The 24,974-nt window shown below is 41.6% G+C and overlaps 1 protein-coding gene across 1 annotated transcript in view; it reads left to right on the top strand.

The window, feature by feature from the left end:
- Positions 1–24,974, top strand: part of FSHR (follicle stimulating hormone receptor) — a 136,623-nt gene that overhangs the window by 67,362 nt on the left and 44,287 nt on the right. The window lies entirely within an intron of this gene.

Below are 24,974 nucleotides of genomic sequence, written 5' to 3'. Positions count from 1 at the left end.
TTATTTTGAACAACCACATGAATGATCTGATTTACATTTTTGCTTTCAAGTTCCAGTGTGCCAACTCATTTCTGGGTAAAGCTTGGGATCAGACTGGCTTTAGTCCAAGGGTTTGCAAACTGAGATGCCTGTTTTAAGTTGCAAATTAACTTAGTCAGCAGTTGGGAAATGTAAGAATTTGGCCAATTAAGTTGTCATTATTGACCCAGGTCAAACAAACATGAGTTAGTGTCTAGAAGTGAAAGTCCTTACCTCATTTCTGTTCTCCATAAATATTCTGAAAATAAGTAGTTTTACTGTATTTATTGCTTCACCAAAAACACAAGAAGCTGTTTTCTTGTCACATTTTGGATTGATGTGGTTTTAGTGTTTCCATTAAGTCTCCTGGTTTCAACTGTTTCTATGTGGGTCCTTAAAATAAACTTTACAATATCTAATAGCTACCCAGCTCAAAAAGAGAATAATGTATTAGGTGTGTATTTTTATGCTTGGGTTTTTGCTTGTTTGTTTCTGCTTTGATTTCTATTTGTGTGATGGGTAGGGGAGGGTGAGTCTGATAGGGAAAACAGATTCTTGAGATCTAGTGATGGTATGAATGCTTCCAACACTATATTCCTTATAACACGCGACACATGGTAATTAGCGTACGACCGCTACCCTTCCCCTTTCAAGTTCCAGTGTGCCAACTCATTTCTGGGTAAAGCTTGGGATCAGACTGGCTTTAGTCCAAGGGTTTGCAAACTGAGATGCCTGTTTTAAGTTGCAAATTAACTTAGTCAGCAGTTGGGAAATGTAAGAATTTGGCCAATTAAGTTGTCATTATTGACCCAGGTCAAACAAACATGAGTTAGTGTCTAGAAGTGAAAGTCCTTACCTCATTTCTGTTCTCCATAAATATTCTGAAAATAAGTAGTTTTACTGTATTTATTGCTTCACCAAAAACACAAGAAGCTGTTTTCTTGTCACATTTTGGATTGATGTGGTTTTAGTGTTTCCATTAAGTCTCCTGGTTTCAACTGTTTCTATGTGGGTCCTTAAAATAAACTTTACAATATCTAATAGCTACCCAGCTCAAAAAGAGAATAATGTATTAGGTGTGTATTTTTATGCTTGGGTTTTGCTTGTTTGTTTCTGCTTTGATTTCTTTTTGTGTGATGGGTAGGGGAGGGTGAGTCTGATAGGGAAAACAGATTCTTGAGATCTAGTGATGGTATGAATGCTTCCAACACTATATTCCTTATAACTCTCCACATCTCAACCCCTTATGCTTTATCCATAAAGATAGTGTAGGATTTCCTTTGCTAGATAGGATTACAGGAAAAATACAAGTAAGAGCTCCACTGTCTTAGTCTGCTCCAGCTGCTATACTGAAATACCAGACTGGGTGGCTCACATAGCAGACACTTACATTTTACATTTCTGGAGACTAGAAGTCCAAGACCAGAATGCCAGCGTGGTTAGGTTCTGGTGAGAACCAACACCTTGGCTGATAGACAACTGCCTTCTTGCTATGTCCCCACACAGACGAGAGAGAGCTCTGATCTCTTTATCCCCTTATATGGGCACCAATCTCATCATGACCGTTCTACTCCCATGACCTCGTCCTATTACTTCCCAAAGTCCCCACCTCCAAACATCACCCCATTAAAAATTAGGGCTTCAACATATAAATTGGAAGGGGGGAAGCAAATATTGAGTCCATAGCGTGCACTGTGAACTAGCAAGCTTATAGCAATAAAAATGTACATATTGTAGATGATCACTTGATGAGGAAAGCATAGATGCGCCCTCATTTACATGTTCCATCTCTAAGACCCTCTACCTTCTTGGCCACTTGATGCTCCAAGGCATTCATGGTCCTGGTGACCTCTGCTTAGTGCCTTTCATTCAGCAGCTAAGGCTTCCAGGAGGCAAGACCTGACAGATTACTCAGACAAGGCTTTTCTGAGTTGCCATCAAATACAATCTTCCATTTTCTAATCAACAGCCACGCAACAGCTCCTTTTAAGACTTCTGCTTCAGCCATGCTTACCCTTCCGACCTTTCTTGACAAGGCAAGCTGTGGGAGAGACCTTCAGATGTTTGTTGGGGCTCACAGATATACCAGAATATGAACTGGCCTTTTTTTTTCCCCTCTGCCAGTAACTCACTGTTTTTGTCTACTCAAAGAAGATACAATTAAGGCAGCATAATACTCAAGTTAAAAATAGCCTTCTGGCTCTGCCCTGGAGACTCTTGCTAGATTTTATGTGTGTGTGTGTGTGTGTGTGTGTGTGTGTGTGTGTGTGTGTGTTTTAATAGAATGGTATTAAAATAAAAAAGATGCAATCTAAAAGCAAGCTCCAATCGATGCACAAACTATTCATTTTTATTTCCTCATTTAGCCAATGCCCATCATGACCACATCCATCTGGGTCGTTTATGACTTAATAAGATGCTTTAAACAGTAAAAGACACAAATAGAATATGGACCCACTTGCCTGCCCACCCCCTAACAAATAAACTACCTGAATCTTACACTTCATAAACCTCTCTTATGGTGCTCAGATCCACCCTGGTCAGCTTGCGTGGAAATCAAATGATCAGAGATGTGTTTTTATAGTTCAGACCATTCCAGAAGTTAAACAGGCAGAGAGGAAAGGCATAAGAGTGAGGGACCAATGCCAGAGGAGCCTAAATGAATAAAGTGGAAGTTAACAACCCCGGTGGGCCTGAGATTCTGAAATAATCTGGGCACAGAGATAGCAATTGTTGATGCCAAGTGCTTCATAAACATGTAATTTGCACTTGGATGTGAGCGCGCTTCAAAAAGTTAAAAGTGCATATAAAAACAAGGTATGAATAATAAAAAGAGCACATTAGCTCTGCTTCCCCTTCATGGTGTCTCAGCTCAACCGCACACTGACTACTGCCCTTGCCTTTCTCTCTCCTCATGTCCCTCCGAAGCAGCACACAGGGCTGGGCACCCTGGAAGGGGGATGGTGGGCAGAGTTCGCAGGTCTGTCAGCTTGGGTCCTTTCCCAACCGTTCAGAACTCTTCCCCAAACCAGGCTCTCAACATTTTTAAAAATATTCTTCTTCATTCTTCTTTCCCAGTAAAAATACCAGCATCTGAAGACCGTGTTGGCATTAAATTCTAAGGAGTTCATGAATTGGCTCCTCCAATACAATTTGCCTTTGGAAAAAGACACGAAGGGGGGAATGACAATTTCAAAGGACTGAATCACTTCTGGTGGGATTTCCATTAATGTGGCACATGTGCTTAAGGAGATTTGCTTTCATGAATGAAAAACCATATCTGGATTGGACTTATTTGTTTGGACCGCAAAGTCCATGTGGACACAAACGGAAACTGGAGGAAGATGAGCTTCCCGTAATCGCACTGACATCAGTGCCTTCGAGTTCCCACCTACTGAGGACAGGCTCCCTCTCCGTCTGACTGACTTATTAGGTACGTGATGTTGGGCAAGTCATACAACCCATATGATTTCAATGCCCTCACCGTAAAATCAGGATGATAAGATTATGATAATTAAATAAGGTAAAGCATGTAAAGTGGAGCTTTACATGTGGAGAACTCAGGTGGTGCTTTTTTTTCTGAATGTTAAAAATTGAGGTGTCAGTCTTCGTGTACTTATTTAAAATGTGCCCCTTACACCTTCCTTTATATTTTACTTTCCCTGCTTCTCTTTATATGTACATAAAACTTCTCAGTCCAATCAAGTAAGACACTTAAGGTGTGACTTTCCATTTAGTAAAGCAGACATTTGCTTTCGGGGGAGAAGGGTGGTTGGTTTAGGTCAGCACCAAGTTCCAAAACAAAACAAAAAAAAATCCTACAGAGAGAAGTTCCACGCTAACTTCAAGAAAACGGGGCCAAATCAGAGATTGCCTGTTGGGGCTTTTTAAAGGGAACAGATTTATAGACTTCAGTCAAGTACTCAAGACAAGTGCAGGCTGATGGATGACATGGGCAAATCCATCAAATGATTTATCAGGGTTCACAGAGTAAATGATTGTGACTTCCATCACTCCCTGAACATCTGTGAGGATGAGGCTTGTAGAGTTAATGAGCTTTCTCAAGCCAGGGACACCTCCTTCTCACTAGTGTATGTGCTGTTGTGTTTGTTCTGTTCTATTTGTGAGCAACTCCAAGACAGACCAAGCAAACTCAGAGAAGCAGAATCCATCCATCAGTCAATAATTCCACAAATCCTCCTTGAGCCGCAAAATATGTGTTAATCAGGTAAGGGAATGATTTGAGGAAGCGTAAGTGCCTAGAACATTATCACTAGATGTTCTGGGCAATAAAGATAAAGATGCATGGTCCTGCTCTAAAGAGTTCCCATGCTGGTGAATAATAACAATCACAGCTGTCATTTATTGAGTGATTATTTGCCAGAAACTGAGATAAGCCAGTTTACATGCTTTACCTGATTTAATTATCATAATCTTATCATCCTGAAACCATACGGGTTGTATGACTTGCCCAATATCACGTACCTAATAAGTGATGAAGCCAGGATTTAAACCCAGGCATTCTGACTCCAATGTGCACACAGTAATCTATTATTCTGTAGTATCTCTGAATGTAGCACCAAGGTCCAGATGATATATAACATAGGAGGGTGGTAATATTGCTCTCTAATGGAGAGAAGTAGGACATACAGAAATGCAAATTTACAAAGTTATCGTCCATTTTATTTGTAGTAGTAACAGTAGTATGAATACCTTTGCATTGGTTTCCTATTTTATGATTTCAAAATGCCTCCTATACCTATTAGCTCACCAGTCCTTCAGTGGCAGCTGGGGCAGGTATCTGTGCTCATCTCACAGGTGAGGACATAAAGTTCAGAGAAGTTGGGTAAGTGGTCGAGATCAACATCTAGGAAGTCATGGAGGTGGGATTCCTCTGATGCCACATCCCGTGCATGTTCTCCATGTAGTGCTTTGCTTTTTGCAGTACTGCCACTCACTTATTAGAGAGAAGTTACACCTTCAAAGTCTTACAGTTGCATCAGTACAGATAGGCACAGACTATCCAAATCAGAAGAAAAAGTAACAAATATTTCCAACAAGTATGTAACTTCACATGCAGGTGTTTTTGCTCAGCATTTCTCATACTTCCTACTAAATCTTGATGTCCTGGAAGTGGATGAATGTCTGATCCAAGCAGTGAAAATCCAAAACTGGCCTTTTCCATCTCTAAGAGGAAATGCTCCAAAAGGGTGTGTCTATTACTAAAAATTGGTCCAAACTATCTTATCAAAACATCATTTTAATGGGAATTTCCTTTCTAAGTCAACCATATTTATTGGCTTATTTTGTTCATGTTTTTGCCTACTTCTCTCTGCCTCCCCTTGGAATTAACATTCGAGTAACATGTAGATTCATCCAGAACTTCTTAGTCAAGACACAGAATTTCATCTTTGCAAGAGAGAATTTTTCTTTTGGTTAAATGCAATGAGCACTTTATGAATTCCTGCTAAGTGTCTCCTCCATCATGGCATCTCAAATCTTCATGTGCATACAAGCCATGTGGGCAGCTAACCAATAAAGAGAGTCTGACTGAGGAAATCTGAGTGGAACCTGAGATTCTGCAATGCTAACCAGCTCCCAGGTGCGACCAACACTGCTGGTCCATGGTCCATAAGGAGTGACAAAATCTAAAAAATACTGCTCCTGTGTAAGGAGCTGTGTAGTGAAGGATCTGAGATAAATGGCTCACACTCCCTGTTCCAAAGTAGTTGTTGATAAAATACACATGAAACAATTAGAGAAAAGCACAGGACAAATGCATAAACTTGTGCCCCATTGTTATAACCAAATGATAATGGGAAAAGGTGTTCTCATCGCTCTCTTTCTCATTGTCAGATCACATTCTATTGTTAAAATAGTCCTCAGTTTTTAGTATAATTAGTCACTATGAAAGTATTATCTCAGATCCTGAAAGCCCCTCTGACAGTGCTCTGGAAATACAGCCAGACATGGAAAATGCAATTCACATGCAACTATTTCAAGAGATCACCCAGTGTATGGTTCATTTGGGCAAATTGAACCTGAGCACTCCTTCTTGTGCCAGGATTTCTATATTTCAGGCAAAATGTAGGAGACTATATATATGCATTTATGTCCTGGCAGTTTGAGGTGGGCAACGGTCAGAGGGAAGCACATAAGGTTTTATCCAGATCAAATACAGCTGGGTTTGTGAGTTAGGTGGGTTGGGGGAAGTGAGATGAAGGAAGGCAGTGGGAATGCTGGAAACAGAAAGACCTTCTTGGCTCCTTCCTCCTCCAGCCCAGATCCAGAGACATTCCTGGCACACCCAATGAAGCTCACTGGAAACCTAGAGCAGAATGAAAGCTATGCTGCGCTGCATGAGCTCCAAAGGAGGAATGCCACAGAGCTAATCACTGGACTGAGATTGCTGTTTAATGCCCTTCCTCCCCAAGCCATCCATCAAGTTTATAGCAGCAACAAGAGTTCATTACCGAGTTCCTGTTTTGCACATTCTTGAACAAGGTTATGCCTCCAATTTTAAGTGTGGTGTATAAAATGAATGAGGGAAGGTAGGAGGGTGAGAGGGTTCCTGGAGGGAATGGTAATAAACAGAATAGGTGCTCCTCACCAACTGGAAGTGTGAATCTCCCCCATGGCTTACACCTAGATAATCAGAAAGAACAGCACATCGCAAACTCTCAGGTTCATTCTTATGAGAAGTTCCTTAGCTGCTTTTATCAATCTATCATTCGTCTTTTGGTCTTGCATCTTAGGAGCTGAAAGAAAAGATGGGATTTGGATGTAACCCCCAAGAAGTTTGTAATGTAGTTATAGAAATAAGAGGAATTTGTGTGAAACAGAGAACACAAATCAGAACATAAGAAACCTCTAAATATTACTGTCCAGACCTCAGGGTGTGGAAAGCAGCGCAGCGGTGGGAGTTTGATCAGTGTGGAGCACAGAAGGTTTTGCAAAGGGGAGAGGGGAAAGTGTTCCGAGTGACAGTTATTAATGAATCAGAAGCAAAATCATAATGAGAATCTGAGGTCTTCCTAAAGAGGTACCCAGGCTCCCACAGCCCTTGTCCTTCCATCACATTACACACCTGGGGCTTCCACTAAGCTCTGATAGATCAAATGATAGTAGAAAGAAAAGCTCCATGGTCTAGGATAACTACCTGAATCCACCCGGGTATTGACTCCTTTAATGCTCCACCCATGATTCTATAGGTAAGATGCTAGGAGCTTGTCCATTATTGTCCTGATAGTATACTGGCCTGTGTACATAGGCAGAATCAAATTACATTTAAAATGGTTTAGTATCATTGATTTGGGGGAACTCTTGTTTGGGAGGTCAGCTCTCTCCATGGCATAGATGTCCCTTAGACTGGGCTTATGAAGAACCAAAGGAAATGGGAGATTTACATATGTCCACTTACCTCAGCCTAATTACACAGTCAAATCAGGGCACATGCAAAATTCATTTCAGGGCCCAAACTGCCCAATTTCTCTGCTTTCATAGATTTAATTCACTGAGTAAATAATAAAAACATGCCATGACCACATCGAGTCAGAAGCACAGTAAAAATGGCAGACCATGCCTGGGATAGGCTGGTGCAACCAGATCTCTTAGTACAGGAAGTCTTTTCCCTTCCTGAGCACAGTAAAATTCCTCAGTGTCCCCCCAAACCCAGTAGGGCTGAAGTCATAAAGGGACAGATTCTTCTCCCAATGAACAACAATAGTATTTTCCTGACCTCTAGAGAAAGTCAAGTGAATGCTTAGTTTTCTTCGTCATAGAAATATGAGGTGTTGGTATGCTTTTAAAAATGCTCTAAGATCTCCTATATGCCACCTTTTTTGTTTTTTCATAAAGTGTTGTCGATGTCAAGATAAAAAAATAAGCTATGTCTACTCAGTGAGTTTACAGGTGACACAACACTACAGCTGGCCTCTGCCTCTTGGCAATCCTTAAACAATGCAAATGACAGGATTTGACTGAACTAAATATTCCATTTCTTTGGTCCTTCCTCATCATCTCCTTTCCTTTGGTCCTAACCCATTTGCGCTCCTGGCTCCTGCCACTGGAGTCTAGGCATGCCAAACTTAGAGATACATTTGGCTCTTTAGAGCTTAATATGTCACATTGAAAGCCATAAAAAAGGGAAATTGCTGTTCCAACATTCACTAATGTATGATTAAAAGCAAAACGATGTCCTTTGAAGGACTTCAAAAGATACAGTGACAAGCACGTGTGGATTCTGTGCCCATCCTATGTAGAGGAGAAAATGTTGATGGCAGTGAATTTTGCAGCCCTTAATCAAGGCCATTTGTGAATTTCGACTCCCACCCTAGCCAGATTTCCCCTGGCCCCCTACTGAGACTTACCAGACTGCTCTGACTATCCTTTTTTCAGGTTGTGGTGTCTCTCCACTATTATTCTATCATCCTGTCTTTGGCATTTAAAATCTCATTCCCCCATCAACATCAAATCTGGTCTGAGTCTCACTCCAAAGAATTCTTAAACACAGAGGTAGATGGTCACCTTTGAGCCATAGGTTAAATGACCCAAAATTAGACCACTGGGCAAAATTTGGGAAGGTCAAGTTTCAAAAGCACCAGCTCTAGATTCTACAGTATAAAATATGATACGAAGAATGTGCACTTGCCTTGCCTATGTCCCTGGAATACTTCCAAAATGAATTGCTATGTATGTGGAGGGAGGATGGTGAAAGTCCTGTTAAGCCATTATCACGGCACCTTTTCTCCAGTGTCTTCTTCCTCTTCACTTCTTAAAAGTAAATGTCCCATAATGACACCGGAAGGAAACTCTGTCTGAGGCTCGAAGACCCTATCGCCTTCCCTTCACGCAAGGGGGTCAAAGGGATAACAAGGAAAGGATCTTAGGAAGGTCCTCAGGAAGGATCTCAAGGAAACTCCTCAGACCAGACTCACTGTCAACTCTAGTAAATTGCTTCCAAGGTTTCCGAGCAACCCTATTTTGAATCTTCCTTAGAATAACCCAGAAATATATTTCTAATCCTCCAAGGTCAGCAATCAAAGATAACATGAGGACCAAAATAATTCTTAATAAGAGATATGCACAGTCTGGAAAGAGAGGGTCTCAGCTCTGCCCACCCTAATTGCAGTCTGTTTGCTTGTATAAGTTAGATTTTCTGCATGGCCGGCGGAGCTCTGTGACATGTCGCCCTGAGAAGCTGGACTAAGCAAAAAAGTGTGCTCTCCCTTTTCAGAAACAGCCAAGGCGTGCTCACTGTAGTATGTAAACATTTTATACTGAGTGAATTCCATTTCTACCCATGCTCATCACAAATGAGCCCCACCAAAATGCTCCAATATATATGCATGGGGGGGTGGCTCTCGAATGCACTGTATGAAAAAATTAGAGCTAAGCAGGAGGCACAGCTCAGTTTCATTTAATTAGAATTTCAGAGAAGCCTAAAGAAAAAAGTCGGTATCTCCTTAAATGTTCTGTTTCTGCACGAGTATAGCTATCTTGCATTGTCAGGTGGCTTGAATTTGAAATGATTCCAAAGGCACAGCCTTTAAACCCTGAATGTTTGACTCGGGTAATATTATCACAGACAGACAATGAAAAAAAACATTGAGCTCATTTCTATTCTGAATTTTGTATCAGTGTCCACTTCTCCTTTAATCGGGGTGACTCTTCCTTACCCCTATATCAATGCTTGAGCCCTGACATAATGTCATTGCTTTCAGCACATCCCCTGAGTGTGCTCACTCCTTATTTTGATTCTTTCCTGTCTTAGTTTCAAGTCTCTTTATTATCATTTCTCCCCAGTTCAACCATCCAACTTTGTTTGCTACTATTCATTTACAAGGACCCTCCTGCTACCCAGATCTAACTCCTCATGGGCCCACATCCATGCTCTCCCCTTTCTTGCCTTCTCATTTCTACTCACACTAATCCCCATGCCTCTCTCCCTACACACATAAACATGTAACATGCATTTCCTCCCGCGGTATACATTTACTGGGCACCTACTGTTTACTAGACACCTACTGTTTAATAGACACTGGAGAGACAACAGTGACCAAATCGGACAGAGATCCTCACCCTCGTGGATTTTAGATTCTTAATCTTTTGAAAAAGATCAAGTACCTTATAGAAAGAGTAAGATGGCAAGTTCTAAGTAGTGATGGGGAGAACAATGAGAGCAGGGCAAGGGATCAGGAGAGCCTCTTCCAAGAAGACTTGCTCCCTGGTCTGAGGGACAACAGTCGACAACAATCTCAAATTCCACTTTGGACTACCAAGCCACACTATCCCCATGCCCACCTCTGCAGCACTTCCCTGGGCCTGTTCCTCAAATAAATCCAAATGCACTTGAATAGGAAACACAAAGTGAACAACAACTCTGTTTTCTAAGTAGCTCCCCAAACCATGGTGAATACTGTTTCACAGGGCACCGTGTCCTGGCACAGCAAAGTCTGCCTTCCTGTAACAACCTAGCAACTCGCCCAGACTGTGGAGCCAGAAATACTGTCCCTGATGGAAATGGGTTTGGTTTTGTTTTTCCTAATTAAGATAGGAATTTTTATGACTATAAAAGCAATACATGCTTGCTGTAGGAAAAACAAACAATGCAGAAAGCTTTTTAAAAAATGATGGTTTTATATAATTCCACAATGAGATATCCGCTGCTAACATTTTGGTGAACAGCCTTTCACAATTCCTTTTCTGCTGATACACGGTTTTAAGAAATCAAAATGAGATTCTATTATGCATGCTCTTTGTTTTTATTGTTGACAGTATTATAGATGTCTCCCAATTCCCCCCTTTACCCACCTCCGCCCAGCCCCTACCCACCCCCACCCCCCAGGTCTTCACCACCTTATTGCTCTTTTGTATTCTAATTATTTCATATAACTACATGCTGACACGATGTTTTAGAGAATACTGATAGCTATTGAAGTGTTAAAAGACAAGGGCAAGGATCCCTAATTCAGGAAAATGATAAACATAGGGATCAGGTATCGTTTGGGGAAAAAGAAGGAGTCTGCAAGGAACATGTCTCCTCTAGTTCAAACCGAAAGCCTTGCAGAGTGCTGAAAAAATCCCTGCGGAGACACTTGTATGACATGACGAAGGTACACTCTTTGTTAGTCTTGGACAGAAAACGAGAGAGTAGAGCATCACTTTCCTTTTTGTGTTCCTCTGAATCCTCCCAGGAGGCTGAGTCTGGGAAGCCCTGTGAGACAGGGGCCTCTCTGAAAGGTTCTGTGAATTCATTATCTTTATTGTCAAAGGGTCTTGAATATTGTTAGAGGGAAATCAATGTAAAAGACATCCAGTCTCTGGAATCCAAGCCTGGCAACACAAGAAAAACGAGACATTGGGCTCCTTTAAAACTGACCAGGAAACAAGAGTGTAAAAAGCCCCCAGAGGCACCTGCAGCGGCTTCCTCCGAGATAAAGAACCTGCTGGCTGCAGCAGCATGTACACTGTACTTGCTACACCACAATAACCTGGGGCAATGCCACTCTGGTCTATGCATGTGTTAAAACTTTGCTTTAGACTTACATTTAGGAAATATACAAGGGCCTTATGGAAATAAACTTGTGATCCTTCAGAAGACATTTGGCACTCAGCACCTACACATATGAGTAACATATAAATATTCCATAGTAAAACCTTTCCCATGAATGCTTGAAATGTCACCATTATGCTTTTTTTAGTCTCCCTTTCTTCTTCTCTACTCTTCCAGAAGTTAACATGTTCTACTCACCTTATCATTTTTTCAATCCATTTATTGAGAATTTAATTATCTTGAATGCAAATTATTATATCAGCATTTTCCATGAATATTTTTTAAAATCTGTTCCTTTTCACAGTTTTCTATTTTATCTTATGATTCCTATATCTTCCTTTATGACTTTGAGCATTTGAAAAATACTTATTTTTAAATCTCTTGTAGTCTTATTTTAACCCCCAGTCATTAAGGCATAAATATTCTCTCTGGTGTAGTATTTCCTTGTATGATTTGCAGCATTTTCCCTCAGCCTATCTTAGGATCTATGAGATATGTTCAGTGAGAATCCCATGCTCTGGGTATAGAAACATCCTAATAGACAGCTTCTCGTTTGCTGCTGTGGAGCATTTTCATATTCTCCAGTTTAGTGATGATCTTTCCATTAATTCCATGGCTTGAGGTTACTGTACCCAGTGATGGTGTGAATTCTCAACCAACATCATCATGTGTCACCAGCCCGGTGTTACTACTACTTGCAGGTGACTGTTCCCACCTGGGGCCTAGGCTGTTTCTTTGATGTTTCCCTAGTCACTAAGGGGAGTTTTGGAGCCCCCATCTCATTAATATGGAGCCTTTCCTGACTCCTGACTTTATGTGGGTGGTTCAGCTCTAGCTCCTCTCAGACAAATACAGATCTGCAAGTTGGGAAGATCCAAGTGGTTTTGAAACTTCAAACCTGACCATTAAGCTCATTAGAATTGTTCCTTGGTCCTTAGGCTTCAGTATATATTCATCATTCTGATCAGGTTGGGGATAGAGTCACTGTCATAGTTTCCAAACTGACTAAGTATTTTTTAAATGCTTGATCTATTTCATCCAGCACTGGTATGTATCTAAAGGTAGAGAGGCCTAAATATCAGACTTCCATATCAGCCAGAACTCTCAACATCAATGTTTTATTGTCTATGATAGTATACCATCCTCTCCTGGCTCTCCTTTGAAAACAGGATGACAGACGGAGGTAACCAATTATGTAAATAGAAGATACACTTTAGATTACCTTCTACCTTGACAAACTGGGCTGCCAGAAGCTACCGAGCATCTCAAGGAAAAAGAAATGATTGAAAGGCAGGAAGGAGTTGCAGAAACAAGATGCTGAGGACACCAAAAGCAACTTTCCCCAAGTTTTAGCTCTACAAATGTATAAATATATATGCATATCTACAAATATGTATATTACTGATAAGCAAGTGGAAAGCTAAAACTAGATGGCAGCTGCTGATCTTGTACACACGGATGTGCTCTAAAGGTGTCTCGATGGCCACAAAAACCCTGCTAGAGGAGAGAGATTTGAGAATGTTAGCCACAGGGGAGCAGGGCAGCTTTCCTTAACTATTCAGGATCCTATTAGGGGTTGAGCAATATTCCAAAGCCTGATCTCCCCAACTTTCAGAAGCTCCATCTCTCAGCCTCTCCCCTCTCATAACTGGCCTCCTCCCACTCAGTCACTAGGCAGAGAGTGGCTGGGGAAGGGGAGATTGGGAGCAGGAGTATCAGGCAGAAAGTTAATCACGTAGATGTCAATCATTTGAGCCCTCCAGACTCCAGGTCTTGCCTCCTTAACACAAATGCTCCCAGGGAGCATGGCTTTGTGTTTGCTTTCCATGGTGTTGCATTGTGTCTGAGAGACACCTACAGTTCAGCTGCTGGAACAATTGCTTCATTTTCCTCTTTCTTGTGAGTGGGTGAAGAGCTGGAGCTCATTTTTAACCAGCCTGTTATGAAATCATGGTAGATCAAAGATGTGATTTAAGGGTCTCCAGAAAGATCCAAAGGCTCCAAAAGTACTTCTACTATCTGTTCCTGTGTGTCCAATATTCATAACAACTCTTTTGTTAAAGCGTTGCTCCCTATTGACATGTAATCCCCACCCACCTCAATCAGATTTAACCAGTTGTCAGACACTGGCACTGGTGTGAGTTTTCCTGTAAAGCTGAGATCAGTACAGGGAGGGAAGGAAGTGGAAGCCCCTGAAAGAAGCTCCGATGATGCAGGATTAGAAGCTAATTAAGCTCCCTATGATGCCTGGAGCTACACTCAACTCACCTAGCCCCCCTCCAGGCAAACTTGGTTAAGGACCATCCCATTGCATTTCCTCTCAAATACCTTCATTCCCTACTCAAGCTGAAAATAGCTCCCTGAGTTTGACTCATCATTATCAACCCTTTCAGCTTCTATTTATCCTCACTTTTAACTCGTTGATTTTTAGTCCTTAGTTTTGTAAAGTGTTTGGGGACTAGAGGAAAGAAAAACCAACCTCAACTGAACATCTCTCAGCCTCCATTCCCCAGTTCTTGCTGGCAGGTTATAAACTGTTGCCACTATAAGACACCTCTTTAGGTTATACAAGCAGCAAGCAATAAAAGACTCACTCTCAACTCTGGGGAGATATTTTCCAATAGTCTTCTCATTTCTTCATTGTCTTTGCACCTCCCTAGCTCTCTTGAAAGACTAAGGGGCTTACTCTGTCACTGACCTTGTCTAATCATATTGATTGTCAGTGATTGCAGTCTAATTGGAAAAGCAAGTTGCTATGGTAATTCCTGTGTTTTATGCCTTACAGTTAAAGATACAATAATCCTAAAAGAAGGGAAATTGCTTGTAGTTGGTGACATAGGAAAACATAATTAGATATACAAGTTGTGAAACTAATCTATTCAAATGAATTCTGAAATCTAAATCAGGATTTGATATAATAAATTGGTCCCAGAATTTCTACCATTTGGTCAGAATGTTTTTCTTTTCCTCCAAATACTTACACTTTTAGAAAAAAAAATAAAGAAAATGTATCATGAACAAGCAGGAAGGAGGTGGCTACTCATAACCTAAAGTTAGATATAAGGATCCATAGCGTCAGGATGCTGCATTGTGTGCTTGGAAGAACATCAGCATGGAAGTTGACAGACCCAGGTTCTGCTTCTCTACCTTTCACTTGCTGTGTGACTTTAGGTAAATTACCATACCTTTCTGTGCATTATCATTTTCACTGATAACAGCTTTTGCTTCTTTCATTAATTTAGTCAATCAACAGGAAGCCTTGAAAATCAGTCTCAATGGAAAAGACTAAAGAGCAATTTCTTATTAGAAGCATCTTAAAGGCAGAAATTGTATTCTGTTGAGTATGACTGAATAAGAGACCTGAAAAGTAATTTGAGATTTGGTACCAAAAATGCTAAGGCATTCATTGTTAATACCTCTTCCCTCCAACTCAATAAAATCTAAAGCCTGCATGGTGTGATGTAATGGATTTGTTCTATTGAGAATTCAACAATGGCCACAGTTCCAGCCCTAAGGGGTTTAGGACTGGAAGGAAGCATAGCCAGCATGACTGTTAGTCCAACTATGATTAAATACACTGGTAAAGACACAAGGAGTGTGCTGGGGAACCTCAGAGGAAGGCAAATGTCTTGATTCTAGAGGATTAGAGAATTCTCCTTGGAGAAAACTTTAAAGGTTGAGCCTTAGTATTGGAATGGGTTTCCTTCCTGCTCCACTACTCAGATGTGAGGGCAAAGCAAATGTTTACTTTAATCAATATAAGACAAAGGAGCCTCGCTGGTGTTGCTCAGTGGCTGAGCATCGCCCCATGCAGTAAGAGGTCACAGATTCAATTCCTGATCAGGGCATATGCCAGGTTTGCTGGCTCGATCCTCAATAAGGGGCATGCAGGAGACAGCCGATCAATATTGATGTTTCTCTCTCATCAGTGTTTCTATCTGTCTCTCCCTCTCCCTTCCACTCTCTCTAAAATCAATAAAAACATATTTACAGGACTTCAAGCCCTGCAGATGCCATGTGTCCATTCAGCACACAGTTACAGAGTGCCTGCTTGGTGCACGGATGACAAGTTAGAAATATAACAAATTCCTTAGCCCTAAGGAATTTATAGTCACTAGACTCTAGAAAAAAATAACAACTATGGTACTAAAAAAACAATTTCTTTAACACTTACTAAGCTTCAGATACTTAAAATGTAATTATTTAACAAGGTAAATACTATTGTCCTCATTTCAGATATGAGGCTCAGAGAGGTTAAATAACTTTACCTGTTTCACACAGCTTGTCGGGGTCTGCAAGGCTAGTTCTATTGTCTGGCTTAGAACACAGATAGCCCCTTTCCTGGAAGTCAGCTAGCTTTGGCTATTGTTTCTACAACTCCAACAGGGAGACCCATGTAACGGAACTTGTTTGGATGAGTAAAAATTCACTCTTATCATCATAAATAAGGAACATTTTAAGCTAGACCAGCTCCGTTATTATTTTCTCGCATAAATATAGTTTCTTGTGCTTTTGTTAATTTATCTGTTACTTTATCTGAAGAGAGGAGAGGAGGCATGAGTAGGAAAGTAACTAGAAGGTAGCTACTAAAATCCCTTCCTTCTTGTGCCGATACCAGGAAATTCTCTTTTCAGGGGCATCACAAAACAAGATAACTTTTCCTAAAAGATGTCTTCCTAAAAGGATCTTCATGACCTGAAATTATTTTAGTAAAACACAAATGTGTATTTCACAATTAAATTGCACACATGCCTAGGGGTACAGAAGAGCCCCTCAAAGCTCCTTAAGTGAGGAAGGAGATCTCGGTTCTCTTCTGCCCCATCCAGCCGACACCCCAGACCTCAACAGGAACAACTCCACCATTCATTGTTTTGCTTCTTTCTTTCTTTTTAAATATATTTTTATTGATATCAGAGAGGAAGGGAGAGGGAGAAAAGGATAGAAACATCAATGATGAGAGAGAATCATTGATCAGCTGCCTCCTGCATGCCCCCCACTGGGGATTAAGGCTGCAACCCAGGCATGTGCCCTGACTGGGAATTGAACCAGTGACCTCCTGGTTCAAAGGTCGACACTCAACCGCTGAGCCACACCAGCTGGGCTGTTTTGCTTCTTTCTAAGTGATTGTTTAAACAAAGGTTTCCAAGGCATAGAAAAGGCCTGGACATAAACTGAACTGGTTCCCAACATCTTGGGTGGCCTTGACCAGCTCAATCAAACTCGTGTTGGCAGAGAATCCAGCCTCCTCCTTACTTTCTAGAATTACTGCATTTTTCTCCAGGTAGTTGCAAAGTCTCATAAAATAGGAAGCTCTTTTTAAAAACCATCTTCCTTTTTCCTGACCTATAGTTCTCTTTGCTGTAAAAACAGGGACATTCTCAGGACCAATGTGAAGCAAAAAAGAGCCTGGAGTAGGGCTTTGGATTACCATTTGGGGTGAGATAGGTAAATGTACTGCTCAGAATGGGATTATGGAGTCAGTGAAAATAGGCCCCTGAATTTCTAAATTCAAAGAAATTCAGAAAACGTAGCAAAGAACAGAATGGATAACAGCTCTGCATGCAGGGTGCTTATGAGGGTGCTACACTCACGCATTCCAAAGAGGAAAAGAAAACAATCAATGTGACTCAAATTCAGAAATGGCCAAATGTGATTTCCTTGTTGTTCCCTCATTGCAGCCCATAAAGGGGGCACTTTTGTGCCAAGAATCAGAGTTAATGGGGTGGAAAATGAAGGAGCATAAAAGACAGAGTAATTATGTATTACAGAGTGAAAACAGAGGCTGGGAGGAGGATGAAAGCCAATTGGGGGAGGGAGGGGGTCAGGTTACAGGTGTGCCAAGGGTAGCAAAAAGGCACAACAGATCCCAGAGAGATTATTAAGGAAGATTTTTGGGTGCTGTGGGTTGACAGAAGTGGACAGGAAAGCCCACAATAACTGCCATGTCTACACACATTTGGTGTTTCTTTGGTAAAGAAGCTTGGGATAGATGACAAGGAATAAATCAACACAGACTTAGAGGGAGCTCAATGCAGCCCTCTTTAAGCTGACAATAAAAACCTTAAGGAGAAAAATGAGCCAGGCCAGGGGTAGTTTTTTACCATGTCCAGGGCTCAGGGAGAATGGCCCTTGCTGGATACCCTGCTGCTGCTCCTTCATGGGTCTGCCCACAGAGCTGCTCCTAAGGGAACAGGTGTGGTGCCTTAAGAAGGATGCTTCACAGAGCCCCTGCCTTCACCCCAGCTTGTTAGAAATGAAAGCTGGCTGTCATGGAGAACTGCCAACCATGTGGCTGGCTGTCTTTAAATAACAGAATCACAGAAATAATTAAAATCATGGAATTCTAGGGCTAGAAGGAACCCACAAGATTATCTGAATCAATAGTGTTGTTTTATAGATGAAGAACAAAGGCCCAGCAAAGGTAACTGATTTGACTCAAGGAGAATGGTTAATTAGTGGCAGAGTTGAGACTAGAACAGCCGTGGGCAAACTACGGCCCCCAGGCCGGATCCGGCCCGTTTGAAATGAATAAAACTGAAAAAAAAAAAAGACCGTACCCTTTTATGTAATGATGTTTACTTTGAATTTATATTAGTTCACACAAACACTCCATCCATGCTTTTGTTCTGGCCCTCCGGTCCAGTTTAAGTACCCATTGTGGCCCTCGAGTCAAAAAGTTTGCCCACCCCTGGACTAGAACCTACATCTCCTGGCTCCAGTGATGTAATAAAAATAATAGTAAGCAGCATAACCTTTGCATAACACTGTGTGCTTTGGTTCCTCCTGCATGGCATGCATTATTCATATGGTCATCAATAGCCCCGCCAACTACAGAGGATGGCGTATACAATGTACTGAGAGACAGGGTCTTAGCAGTATCTCACAGAGGAAATGGATCTCAGAGAGCTTTAGTGATTTGCTAAAGTGATGAAAGACTTCCTCCTGCCACTTGGGAGTCCTTGTCTCCTCATGCAGCTCTACATTGCTGGAGTGAAGAGAGTGGAAGATTCAAATTCCTTAATATGAACACCTCCCAGGGTCTGTGTGCTAATGGATTTAGTAGTCCCCATGGTTAAAATGTTGTTCTTTCTGGCAGACCACACTGAATCCAAGGAACCCAATCAAAGTCTCTTCCCTTTCTTCTCTACTCACAGTGTCCACTCCCTTATGACCTTCCCAACCCTTTGTCTTCCATTACTCAGAACTCAATGAATTAATGTTTAAACAATTTCTGAGACGCATACACACAGTAATAAAGGAATTGTCTACCTTTTCTAACTTCTAACTTTAATACCATTCTACCTCCAGAAAATCTCTTTCCCTTTCCCTCCTGCTCTTTCTCCCTCCTTCACTTTTTAACCCTCTCTTTTAATTCCATTTGCTTTCCCAAACAACAATCATACTCATGGCACCCAATTGTAGGTATTAGATACACTCCTGTATCCAGACAGAGATAAACTCTTAGGCCATCACCTTCTACTCCACCCTTTTCTCCAGTAGCCACTCCATTTTTATTTTCTTGCATATTACATACATCACCTTGAATCTACTCCAAATTTTAATTAAATCATCAGAACACTTAATTGTTTGAAAGAAGATGACTCATGGCCCACTCAAACCTCTCCTGAGTCATCAGTTAAGAACTGCTTGTCTAACGGAAATTACAAAGAGCCATTATTACGATAATGATGGTGGGAAATAAAGAGACATTTGCAAGAAATACTGAAAAAAATAATTGAGAGGATTTAGGATATATTCAATATTAAAGAGTAGTCAGAGATGACCCTAGGATTTAAAGCTTGGGTTGGGCCACTGAGCCAAGAGAGATGACAGATGGAGCTGTTGGCTGCATCTGTGATTAGGGAGGGGAGGAACTGGAAGAGGAAAATAAACCTGCCCAGCCTAGCTGTCCATGAAGGGTTTGCAGAACATGTAGTAGAATATGACTTTGGCAGCTACAGACCTGGTCTAACAAGGAAACTTGTTCCAATGACATGTGAGGCATCAACAAAAGGTACTAACAGGACAAGCTTGAGGGATACTAAAACAGAGCTTGAGAAATGCTGACATCTAGAGTGGTTTTAGAGGGAAAAGCCTATCTAATAAAGAGAGAATATGCAAATTGACTGTCACACTGTCACAAAGATGGAGGCACCCAGTTCCCTCAGCCCCGCCAGAGTCCCACAGTCCTTTCAGCCCAGTGGGGGTGGGGGGGCGGGCGGCAGATGCATGGTGCAGCCGGACCCACCCTCAGCCCTCCAGATGCCAGAGTCCCACAGTCCTTTCAGCCCAGTGGGGGTGGGAGGGCGGGCGGCAGATGCATGGTGCGGCCGGACCCACCCTCAGCCCCCCAGATGCCCAGGGTGGGCCTGAAGCGCAGGCAAGCCTCAGATGGCGGCTGCCCAGCCACCCAGGGCCACCCAAGGCTCAGGTAACCAGGGCCGGCTGAGGCTTGCGCTGCCAGCAGTGGCAGCAGCAGAGGTGTAATGGAGGAATCACCTTCCCCTGATCTCCTGGTCGCCTCCTGCCCCTGAGAGCTCCTGAACTGTGAGAGGAGGCAGGCCAGGCTGAGGGACCCCACCCCTCCAGTGCATGAATATTCATGCACTGGGCCTCTAGTATGGTATACGGGTGTTTTGTGAATTCAAGGACCTCATCTGGGACCTAGATAAGTAGAGCTAAAGGCATCCAGACATCATCAGTACAGCAGACCAAAAATACATGTGCCCATTGCATGCTGTATTAAATGTAAAAACCACTGGGACAAAAGCCTATCTCACAGACAAGCTAACCTTTCCACCTTTTGCCAGACTTGGGCATGTTGCCTAGAGAAAAAGGGTAAATAAATACCGAAGACAAACTTCATCTTTGCAGTTTTGTGGGTGCCATTATCGGGACTCAAAGACTACTTTTCCTTCAACTATCCAACCATCCACTAAACATTTGTTGAGTTCCCATTACATGCCAACTTACCACTAGATGCTGGAGATACAAAGATAGACAGATAAGATACCATCCAGAAACACAAAGCAGGTTGGGGAGTTAAACAATGCCACTACCACCACTCCTGAAAAGCAATGACAACACAATGTGTGAATTGCTTTAACTGAGAAATTAAAGAAGTCTTGTGAAAATGGGTAGGAAAACTTTAATGATGAGAGAGTAAGGGAAAGCTTTTCAGAAAGGATTTGGGGTTCTTAAAATCAAGTACTTCATTCCTCTTAAGTTGATTTTCACTCCTCTATCATTCTTTTCATACCTTCTCCTATGTCTGTGTTTGGGAAAAAGATCTGGTGGGGTGTTATTAACCTTTCTTCTAAAGAGCCTTGCAGTCCAAAGTGTGATCTCAATACTAGCATGATCCCTTTACCTGAGGTACTAGAAATGCAGAACCTCAGGCCCTTCCCCTGGGAATATGAATTCTAACAAGATCCCCAGGTGATTCACATGTACACGAACAATTGAAAAGCACTGTCATAGAAGATGAGAGCCTCATCTCAGGAAATAAACTTCCAAGGGTCAGGACCCCTCGCCCAAGAAGGGCAGCATTCAGTGTCTACATTGGACAGTTCCAAAACCTTTTGGTCTCAGGATCTCTATATACACTTTTCACTTATTAAGGACAGCAAAGAGATTTACTTATATGAGTTATAGCTACTGACTTTTACAATACTAAAAATTAAATTTGGAAAATTATTTGTTAGTTCATTTAAAAACAATAAATTCCTACATGTTGATATAAATAACAGTTTTCAGGCAAAATAACCACCTTTTCAAAATGTATTAGTAAGAAGAGTACCATGGTTTCACATATTTGCAAATATTTTAAACATCTGGCTTAACAGAAGCATTCTCATATCTGCTTCTGTGTTATAGCTGTTGCCATATCACACATCAAGTAAGGTCCCATAATATGCTCACAGAATGAGAGTGAAAATTTCTATTTTAATATTATTATTAAAAAATTGTTTTACCATACAGACCACTGGGCCACTTTGAGATCTATCCCAACCCAAGAGCTCTCCTCTCTCGTGATCCTTTACCTCTAACTTTTAGGAAACACCATCACACTTTGAATTGTGCCAATTGTAATGATTTTTGTCACAACTGCAAAGAATATTCTTAACAGAATCATTTGAGACAAAGAATGATTTCTTAATTAGGTAAGTTCTTTGGATGGAAAGATTCCACATCCTCCCTTCAAATACCAGTTGAGTGATCCCCACAATTGTGTTATCTTAGCCAACCCAGGTCGCCTGTTAATCTACCTGGAGATGGTATTGGCTGCACTAACTCTAACATACACAGGTGCACTGAAAATGAAGGGAAGCTATACATTAAAAAAATATATTGTTAATTAACTAACTAAATGTAAGGTGTTACTACTTATTTTCCACATCTCTTGCTACACATTTGCAGTGTTGTGACTTCTGGTTGAAACTTTCTTACTTATGAAAAAATTAATCTAACTCATACCTGTTCTATTTACTCCTGTCTCCAGGTTCTATCTCCAGGTTTCTCTTGCTTCTATTTAGTCTCATTATCTTGTACTCAAGGAACCTTGTTTATTTAATTTATTGTCTTAGCAGACAGGGAAAAATTGTCCCTTGTCCTGAAGCAAGTTTTAAGACAGAAATCATAGATCTAAAAGGACCTTTTGGCCATCTCGTCCAGCAGGTCTCAATCCTTCATGCGCATTAGACTCACCATTGCTTGGAGAATTAAAGGGAGAAAAAAACAACACCAGAGTCAAACCCCAGACCAAACAAATCCAACTCTCTGGTGTGGATCCAGGCGTTGGAATTTGTAAAGGTCCATCAGAAGATTCTAAAGCGCAGCCAGAGCTGAGAAACTCTGATCTAGGCCAACTCTTCACTTTCCAGATGTGGGATGGGGGGGGAAAGACAGCCAAGTTGGGAAGGAAGCTAACATAGAATCACCAAAATAGAACTAGGATTTGAACACCACATCTGGCCTGACAACATGACTAAGATTCTCCCATTATTTTCTTAATTCAGTCCTCAAAATGAAACAAACAAAAATGGAGTTTTAGTCTTCTTCCTTATTAAGAAGGCATTTTTCAAATAACATCAAAGTATATTTTATATACAATAAAATATATGTACCCATTTTAAGTTTAAAGTTCAATAAGTTAGACACATATATATACACACACCCATGTTAGTACCTCCCCAACCTTAACATAGAATATTTTCATCACCCCAGAAAGTTCCTGTGCCTCTGCCCTGTCAGCAACCTCTATTGAGGCCTCAGGCAACAATTACCCTGGTTTCCCTCACTGCAGATTGGTTTTTCCTGTTTTAGAACCACATAGAAATGGAATCATACAGTATGCATTCTTTTATGTCTGCATTCTTTCACTCAGCATAATTTTTTAAAGATTCAATGATGTTGTATCAGCAGTTTGTTCCATTTTATCGACGAGCAGTATTCCATCGCATGAATATTCCATAGTTTATACAACTGGGTTGCTTCCGGTTTGGGACTATTACAAATAAAGCGGCTATGGGCATTTGTGTACAAGTCTTTGAAAGTGCATAAATTTTTATTTCTCTTGAGTAAAGATATAGGAGTGGAAATATTAGGTCCAACGTGGCCCGGGAGGCAAGGTACATACAAGAAAACGGTTCTGCATCCAGGCAGGGCTCTTTATTAACATAGAGATCAAAATGCTGACTTCATGGGCATGTTCAAAGGATGGGAGAGAAAGCATGTAGAATGTTGGTAAATAGAAGACAGTTAATAAGTGATAATAGAAATAACTAGAAACAGAACTGGGTTGGACTGTTCTCAGTGAGGTACTTTCCCACTACAGCACACTGTTCACCTCCCCACAATGCTCATCCAGCCAAAGGCTCCTCCGACCCCACCCAACCCCTATACCCCCTCCTATCCTTCAAGGTGAGGCCATAAAATGTGAACTGCCTTCTGAATTAATTTAGAAGTGTTTCTTCGCTTGTTTGTTCTATTAATTTTTAGTTATCTTTTAAGGAGAAATGCCTACCTTTGGGCCATTATTAGACTGAGATATGACCACAAGCAGTGACCAACCTATTGATAACTGTAAGTGAACCTGAAAATAACTTTCAGAAAATATGACTTTATTTGCATTTAAACTCCCTCTGTTGTCTAGTTCTTTCCCCCATGCCTTATTCTTTTCCTGTGCAAATCTTCCACTCCTCCTAAAAGTGCCCTTCTATCTGCAGGACAGAGGAGCAAGATAAATGGCCAATATCCAACATGTTCTATTAAACACACACACACACACACACACACACACATACACACACCCCTTATCTATGTTCAACTGTAAAAGCTGTGAAGACTTAAATTTACCAAATGAATCATAAAAGATGCTATCCTAGAATACGTACTTTTCTCTCATAAGATGTCTCCTCTCTCATGGGGCCTTGTGATAAATGACCCTATCTTCACTGAGGTGACAAGCCCCAGATGTCACCAGCCCCCCCTCACTGAGGTGGCTGCTGTTCACAGTTATACTTCCCCTCTCCCACAAGGTGGTCTCCTGTCCTGCCCTTCACGCTGGTCCCTTGATCAAGGGCCTTTTTTGAGCTCTTCAGCTAAACAGGCCAGCAAACAGGCTTCTTCCTCAGCCAATTTGAATGCATGCTGCCTTGAGATTTCCAGAGACAATCAGCTTTGGCTTTGGAACTGCATGCGGGTCTTCCTTGGGAGGCCTAATAGCATGTTTCATCTGTGAGCCACTTTATAAAAATTAACTGATTAAGCCACCCTCTCTCTTCACAAACTCTAGGCTTTTGCACAGTGGACTACATTCTCCACTGCCCTCAAATTACTCCAGGAGGAAAGAAACTGGGGCTAAATGATCTTTGGGGGGTATTTTATGCTAAGACAACATTAATGCCAAAGACCTTGAAACAGCAACCCCCACTTGGGTAATGACTTGACCAGGGAAGGATTTAAATCCATGTTTATTTAAAAGACACTGAATTGAGGTTCTCATCTCCCACAACCAGGTCAGCAGACTGAAGAACTTGACTCCATGGTCTAGGGCAGGGTCACTGAATACAGCCCATGGCACTAAGTGCAACCTGCCAGTTGTCTTTATAAAGAATACTAGTGGCCCGGTGCATGAAATTCATGCATGGGGGTTGGGGGAGAGGCTGTTCCTCTCCAATCTGGGACCCCTCAGGGGATGTCTGACTGCCGGTTTAGGACAACCTAAACCAGCAGTAGGACATCCCTCTCACAACCTGGGACCACTGGCTCCTAACTGCTGACCTGCCTGCCTGCCTGATCGTCCCTAACCACTCTGCCTGCTGACCTGCTCACCCCCAACTTCCCTCCCACCGGCCTTCTCACCCCCAACTGCCCCCCCTGCTGGCCTGATCACCCCCAA

Source organism: Myotis brandtii, unplaced genomic scaffold (assembly GCF_000412655.1).
Source record: "Myotis brandtii unplaced genomic scaffold, ASM41265v1 scaffold191, whole genome shotgun sequence".
In the NCBI taxonomy this organism is placed as follows: Eukaryota; Metazoa; Chordata; class Mammalia; order Chiroptera; family Vespertilionidae; genus Myotis; species Myotis brandtii.
The sequence above is the reverse complement of the archived record's forward strand: the minus strand, read 5'-3'. Positions and strand labels throughout refer to the sequence as shown.